This window comes from Capsicum annuum, chromosome 12, assembly GCF_002878395.1.
Source record: "Capsicum annuum cultivar UCD-10X-F1 chromosome 12, UCD10Xv1.1, whole genome shotgun sequence".
Lineage (NCBI taxonomy): Eukaryota > Viridiplantae > Streptophyta > Magnoliopsida > Solanales > Solanaceae > Capsicum > Capsicum annuum.
The window spans coordinates 51,820,827-51,828,438 of NC_061122.1; the positions used below are offsets into that span (position 1 = coordinate 51,820,827).

At 30.8% G+C, this 7,612-nt stretch overlaps 1 long non-coding RNA gene across 1 annotated transcript; it reads left to right on the plus strand.

Annotated features, from left to right (window-relative positions):
- Positions 1 to 232: 232 nt before the first annotated feature.
- Positions 233 to 3,065, plus strand: LOC107849859. The gene is made up of 3 exons (XR_001668300.2): positions 233 to 2,302; positions 2,381 to 2,449; positions 2,534 to 3,065. It is a non-coding gene; the product is annotated as an uncharacterized LOC107849859 (long non-coding RNA).
- The last annotated feature ends 4,547 nt before the right edge of the window (positions 3,066 to 7,612 follow it).

Sequence of the window (7,612 nt, forward strand, 5' to 3'; positions counted from 1 at the left end):
GTTCAAAGGTTAGTTTTCTTTCCTAAATATAGTAGATCTAGGATTTATTTTCGTTCCTAAGTTAGATCTACGGTTTTTTGAGTTAGGATTTTTTCGTCTTTAATTTATCCAAATTAACATTTTATTTTTATTTTGATGCTCAATATGTGATAATATAACCCTTGACATTTATAATAGTTCGATTTTACTAGGGTTTTTAATTAGGATTTTTGAATTAGGGGTTTTTGTTTTCTTTAATTTATTTTGAAAACTGATCTGTTATAGTTTGTTTATGTGCTTCAATCTGTAACAATATGAGCTCTGAGGTTCAATATGTGATAAATAACGTGTGATACTTATAATTGTTACATAAATACTATAATTTTTTTATTTTTATGTACTGTGAGAATTGTATCTTTTTGGTTTTTGTGTATTATGAGACTTGTATCTTTATTGTGTTTTTGTAGTCAATGATTTCAGGTTTATAAAATGAGTTTTGAACTGATCACTTTGAGATTTTACCATGGTGGAGAACTTAAAATGGGTAAGGTGAAGGGGAAAAAAGGAAAAAGATATGAGGTTGGACAAGTTACTGAATTTTTGGATGTTGATGTAGATAGGTTGTCTTTATTTGAATTTAGGAATTATGTAAGGTATTTAGGGTATATTCCCAAACAATGCGTACTATATGTTAGACTGCCCAAATGTTCTAAATTTAAAGAAATTAGGTCAGACGAGGACACACTTGACATTTCAAAGAAATTGGGTAATGGGCAAATTTTGGAAGCTTTTGTGTGTCACATGGTTGGTGAACCTGAGGTGGCCCCACTTTTAAAATTTGTAAGTGATGGAGAATGACATGTGGAGGGGACAAGTGGCGTGTCTTTTAATAAAGACACTGAAAATGACATTGAAAGTGTTGACAGGGCATCTAAAGATAGTGAAGATGCCCCTCCTTTTAACCAACCTATTGCTCATACTTCTTCTCTTCCTACTGATCAACCTACTGCTCATGTCTCTTCTCCTATAGCTGCTACTCCTAGTAGTTATACTGCTGCTCCTAGTAGTTCTATTGCTGCTCCTACTAATTCTACTGCTGCACCTTTTAAATCTGTTGTAGATTCAGATGTAGAATCTATTGATGGAGGTATAGAAATTGGGAGTGATGTGGATGAATATGTGGATGAAGAGTTAAGATGTTTTAGGGAAGAAAAGAGGAAAAAAAAGAAAGAGATGAGAGAGACGAGTAATTCCTGAACATATTAAGTTAGGAACTGGAAGAAAGGGACCAGATATTGGCTATGATGAATCTGCAGGTGGTGATAGAAATTGTTTGGAGGGAAAGTTAGCTGGTGATGAACCTTTTTACCCATCTGATGAAGTTGCCAGCTTTGAAACTGATTCAGATGATGTAATAGATGAAGAAGATGAAGTTGAACAGGTTGAACACAGAGATAAAGCTAGAAGGAGGAAAAAAGTTAAGAGAGTTGCATATAATTCAGACTGTCAGAAAGTTGTATGGGAGTTAGGACTTGTTTTTGAAAGTGTTAATGAATTTAGAGTTGCTGTTACTAAATATGTTGTTGCTGAACATGTTGCAATTGAGAAATGTGTTAATGAACCTACAAGGATAAGGGTTAGGTGTACAACTGGTTGTCCATGGCTTCTTTATGCTAGCATTGATTCTAGGTCTATGAACTTTGTTGTGAAAACTTATAATTCAGTTCATAAGTGTGATCCTATCAATAGGAACATACTTTGTAATACCAAGTTCTTAGCTAGCCATTTCAATGAAAGGATAAAAGAACAACCAAATATTAGAATTTTTGAGTTTCAGCTGCTTATTACGAAGGAGCTGAATTTACATGTTGGGAGAACAGTGTGTAGGAGAGCTAAAAATAAGGTGATTGCAGAACTGATGTGTGACTATAATTTAGAATTTGAGAGAATTTTAGATTATAAAGATGAGTTGTTAAGATCAAATCCAGGTAGTACATGTGTAGTGAAGTTTCATGATGAAACATTTGAAGATGGTAGAAAAATGTTTCAAGCTTTCTACATATGTTTTGATGCAATGAAGAAGTCCTTTCTAACTGGTTGTAGGAAGTGCATTGGTTTGGATGGATGTTTTTTAAAAGGAGTGACAAAAGGGCAGTTATTAGTTACTGTGTGTAAAGATGGTAACAATCAAATGTTGCCACCGCCATGGGAAGTGGTTGAGATTGAAAACAAGACCACTTAGAGTTGGTTTATTAGGATTGTAAAAGGAAGAGGTTCAACTAGAAGAGGAAGGGATAGACCATCAAAGAATTCTACAGAAAAGGTATTTTATTTAATTTGATAGTGTTGTGAACTAATTATGCTTGCCTTATATTAAATATCTTTTTTGCTTTATTTTTAGTGTGCTGACAGACCAAGAATGCTTGGAATGGGATTACTTCACACACAAAATGGATGCACAATTTTTAATGTAAGTTTACTACTACATTTACTATCTAAATTTTATTTACTACAATTTCATGTACTAAAGTTGACACTTTTTTCATTTGAGCAGCCGGAAATGTCTAGTGAAAGATTCAAAACTGTCAAGTCTTCAGCATTTATGACTGAAAATCTCGGATATACACCAAAAACTGGTGTAAAATGGAAAGAAAAAAAGCCATGACCTCCAGGCAACTACAAGAAATGAGAGGCAGAAAACAAATGCAAACAAGGTCCAAGGCTGCACACTTAAGTTAAGAAAGCTCCAATATTCAATCTCTATGAGAAGTTGGTGTAGATTACATTTAACATTGTATAAAGCTTGGCATTTGTGACTGCATTTAAGATTGTTTTTGATAATTCACTGATGTTGGCAGTTGGGACTGCATTTAAGACTATTTTTTGGTAGTTCACTGATGTTGATAGTTGTGACTGCTTTAAGAACAATTTATTAGTGGCAGCTTTGACTGTATTGTGTAACTGTAATTAGTTTAACAGTACTGATCTTTTTGTAAATGTATTTGGCTGCAAGATGTAATTGACACTCATTTTTGGTTAATGATTGTGCAGTTGTAAGTTCATCGTTGCTGAAATTTGTGTTTTTGCTTTTGCACCAGTTGTGGCTGCATTTATTAATGTTAAATTTGTGTTGTGATATTGAAATTTGTGTTTGTGCTTGTACAACAGCTGTGATTGCATTTAGTGTTGTTATGCATACAAATTGCAACATAAAGAACCACTGAAAACAAAGCCAAAACTGTTAAGTTCAACCGTACAATTTCATTACACAACAATTTAATTACACAAACTGGCAGTTTTGTCAAAGGTAACACCTAATAATTGATACAAATTTCAGCCCTCTAAAACATAACAAAAACAAAGCAACTTAGTTTAGGATAGCCTTCTTGGAGCTCCTTTCAAGAACATGAATTAAAATAGAAAACTAACACCCAAAATACATACATAAATGAGAGTAGTCCATAATTATTTTTCCCTTTTCTTGGACTTAGCCAACTTGATCTTCCATTTCTTCTCATTTGCCTTCATCATCTTCAAATCATCTTGAAAATTATCCATTTGCAATTCTATTTTTTTAATGTCTATTTTGCTCTCCACAGATTTGGTTGTCCTAGTTGTCTTGTCATCAACTATTTTGTGTTCACAAAATGCACAATTTGCCGAAGATTCAACTATTTCCTCAAGCTCCCCAATTCTTTCCAAAAATTTAGGAATAACAAATTTCGATCATTCATCAATAAAATCATCCTTCCAAAGCCAAAAATCGCATGATCTAGCATTCTAAAATGAAAGCAATTAGATTCTTATACACTATTCAAGATCAATGTTTGAAGGAAAAATTCACTTACTCCATAGTAAGGACAAGTCCAATATCGTCTACCCGAATTTCTTGAGGTCCATGAAGTCATCAAAGGCCAAAAATATTCATGTTTGCATCGAACCTCGACCAACTCGTGATCTTTTTCTTGCTTACAAAGTCTACTCAAACTTATCTTAGTCATTAAAGTACCTTAATTAAGAAAACAAGGTTTAAGAGAGGTTGAACAACATTTGAGGGAAGAAAAAATTATGAAAATGACAACAAAATTAAGACAAAATAATCATCAATATAGCAAGAAATGGAAGGATTAGAAAGATTTAGTTACCAATTCTTCAAACAAATGCTATTCAATTTCGATTTTGAGAGATAAAATTGGGAATTAGGGTTTCCTTTTGAGCCCCAAATTGGCTTTAAATAAGAATAGATCCGTTGCATATTAAAGAGATATACTTTTAGCTGTTTAAGTTTGTCATTGAATAGGCTGGACGCGCTTACACCAAGTGTAACATACGCGCCTAAGAATGGGTGTCGCGGGGAGGAAATAATATCACTTTTATATAGTTTAGGTGTGTAATGGGTCACTTGTTTAGTTTAGGTGTGACTTAGACTTTTCGGGTATAGTTTGGGGTGGAAACGATGTCTTTTTCCAAGTAGATTTAAATAAAAATTTTGTGTGTGTATTTTTTAGGATCATGGAGAAGCAAAATTCACTTTAATGGAGAAGAAGAGGAAGAGGGGGATGATTAACGCTGGGGAAGGTGGGGGTTTCTAAAAGATTTTTTAATTTCTTTTTAATAATTAGTTTTAAATTTTTATTCTATAAATAATTTTATAATTACTTTTTAATAATTTGGATACTCAATGCCATTTTTTATTTTATTTTATAAAAAAATTTATAATATATTTTTAATAACCTGTTTTTTATTTTTATTTTTTAAATAATTTTATAATCTATTTTTAATAATCAGTTTTTTGTTTTTATTTTTTAAATAGTTATATAATATTTTTTAATAATTGGAATCCTCAATGCAATTTTTTATTTTTAATTTTTTTAAAATTTTATATTCTTTTAAATAATTAGTTGTTTTTATTTATTAATCAATTTTTTATTTTATTTTTATAATAATTTTATAATAATTTTTTAATAATTGGAATCCTCAATGTAATTTTTAAAATAATTTTATAATTATTATTGAATAATTTGGATCCTCAATGCTATTTTTTATTTTTATTTTTTTCAATTTTATAATTTTTTTAATAATAATTATTTTTTTATTTTTAAAATAATTTTATAATTACTTTTTAATAATTTGGATCTTCAATGATTTTTTTTTAACAATCAGTTTTTTATTTTTATATTTTTTAATTTTTTCATAATTTGTTTTTTTTAATTTTTAATTTATTTTTAATAATCAATTTTTTATTTTTAAATAATTATATAATTAATTTTTAATAATTATCGGACCCACAATGCCATGTGGCAGCTTCCAATTAGCTGCTTTTGCCACATCAGCGCGCGTGTGCAACACACACTTTGAGGTTTTAGCTGATTGGGCAAAAAATGCTCAATTGAAACCAAATTGGGGGGGGGGGGGGGGTTAGAGGTTTAATAGGTACAGACCTTAGTTTATGGATCTAAGTGAATTTTAGGGATAAGTTTGAGGGGCTATCGATGGGTTTAGCCAAAAAACAACTACTGCCAAAACTATGTGTTTTCTTTTCTGGAAGATTTTATTTTTGAATATACTTTTTAGAATTAAATGAATATGAAGGGAATTAATAATTTGAATAACTGCAGTGGAACTGTGCAAAATACAAACAAGTTCAAAAGTAATAGTATTATGTTTCCGTGCACGCTTTGAGAAAATACATCAAATTCCCCCCCCCCCCCCTCCCTCAACTTTTAGCCAAAACTTACTTTACATTCTAAACTAATCGAATAATTATTTACCTTTCTTAACAACTTTAAAATGAATTAATTTCAACCCTTATGGCTAACGTGACAAAAAAAACGCGTGACTTTTATTTCTTTTTAAAAAAGAGACCACACTTTATATATATATATATATATATATATATATATATATATATATATATATAAATCAAGAAAAAAGCAAGAAAATTCAACTTCATATTCTTCCTAATACACCCTTACCCCCCCCCGCCCGCGGCCTCGCCCCCCCCCCCAACACCCCATTTTTTCATCTTCTTCGAACCCCAACACCCGTTTCTTTATGTATTGGTGTGTTTCTTAGCATTTTTACTTGTGGAAGATCAGTTTTTGAATTTGAATTCATTGAGGTCTTTAATGGTGGTGTTTCTTTGGTTGTTTTATTCTTTGACAAAGAAGAGTTGGTTTTGGATAGATCTGATGAGTTTTTTTTTAATTGTAGGGTAAGTGATTTTGGTTGAATTTGAGTATTTGATGAAAATAGAATTGAGCTTTTTTCAATTGGAATTTTAGTGCAAGTTTCTCTTCTCAATTTTGGAAGAGTTTGGAAGTAAAGTAAAGATTAGTTTTCTTCTTCACAATTTTGTCAAAAGAAAAAAGCAGAGAAGACAAATGCTATTATTACTTTTATTTTTTCATATCGAATTGTGCAATTTATTTGTGTTTTGGATTTAAAATTTTGTGTATTAATTTATTTTTGAGATCATGTTTTTGTATTTAGTCCTTTGTTTGATTTGCGCAAATTAATTCAAGTCAACTTTTCATTTGATGAAGAGAAAAAGATTCACTGAACAACTTGCAACAATGGAAAAAAAATCATTGAAAAACTTGCAACAATGAAAAAAAAGGGGATGGGTTTAGGGGGGAAGGGGGGACGGAGATGCTGGATTTTGGGGGTGGGGTGGGGTGAAATCGTATATAGAAGAAAGGAAGAGAAAGGGGGGTGCGGGGTGCTGATGAAGAAGAAGAAGAAGGGCGGGTGGGGGGGGGGGGGGCTATAAAGTATGTGTGTGGGATTACTTTAAAAAAATCATAATATCTTACGTGGCAATGACATGACACTGATGTGATACTGATTTGGCATGACATGGTGCGTGTGTAGTGCACTTTCCGTTGTGAGATTGAGATTTTGATTTTGATGTTGAAATTAATTCACTTTAAAGTTGTTAAGGGGGTAAATAATTGCCCGATTAATTTAGGATCTAAAGTAAATTTTAACTATAAGTTGGAGGGGGGAGGGGGGAATTTGATATATTTTCTCGCACACTTTTGTATAGTTATACCTATATAACAATCATATCCAAATATCATAAACTACTATAATACAAGAATATATGATTCATAAAAATAAAATATATAATATTTATGATAATCATCATAATTATAATGTACATACTAAATGTCAATACGAATAATAGCAAAGAAAATTGACTTTAATATTATCTCTAAATTATAGTCGTAACTTCATGAGAAAAAATTACTACTTACTTTACCTTTTTAAAACTCATACCTTTTTTCATTAAATTACTAAAAAATACATTATTTTTTATTCACAAAATTATTAAATTAATCTTTTGCGTACCATCAAATAATATGAACCAGAAATAGTAACAAAGTAATGAATGAAGGGAATGAATGAATTAAAGAGAGACTTCGAATAGAACATCAAAAAAATTCAAAGCTAGTCACTTGGGAATTGTTCCGTGGGGCCCAGATAACATTTTACTTACTACTGTATTTAATTGAACGGAGAAAGTAAGATATTTCCTGTGCTTTGTAAGTAAACATTAACTAGGGTATATTTTTTTAATTAACTTCATTATTAATGTTTTAAATTTTTTTAAATTAATTATTATTATTAT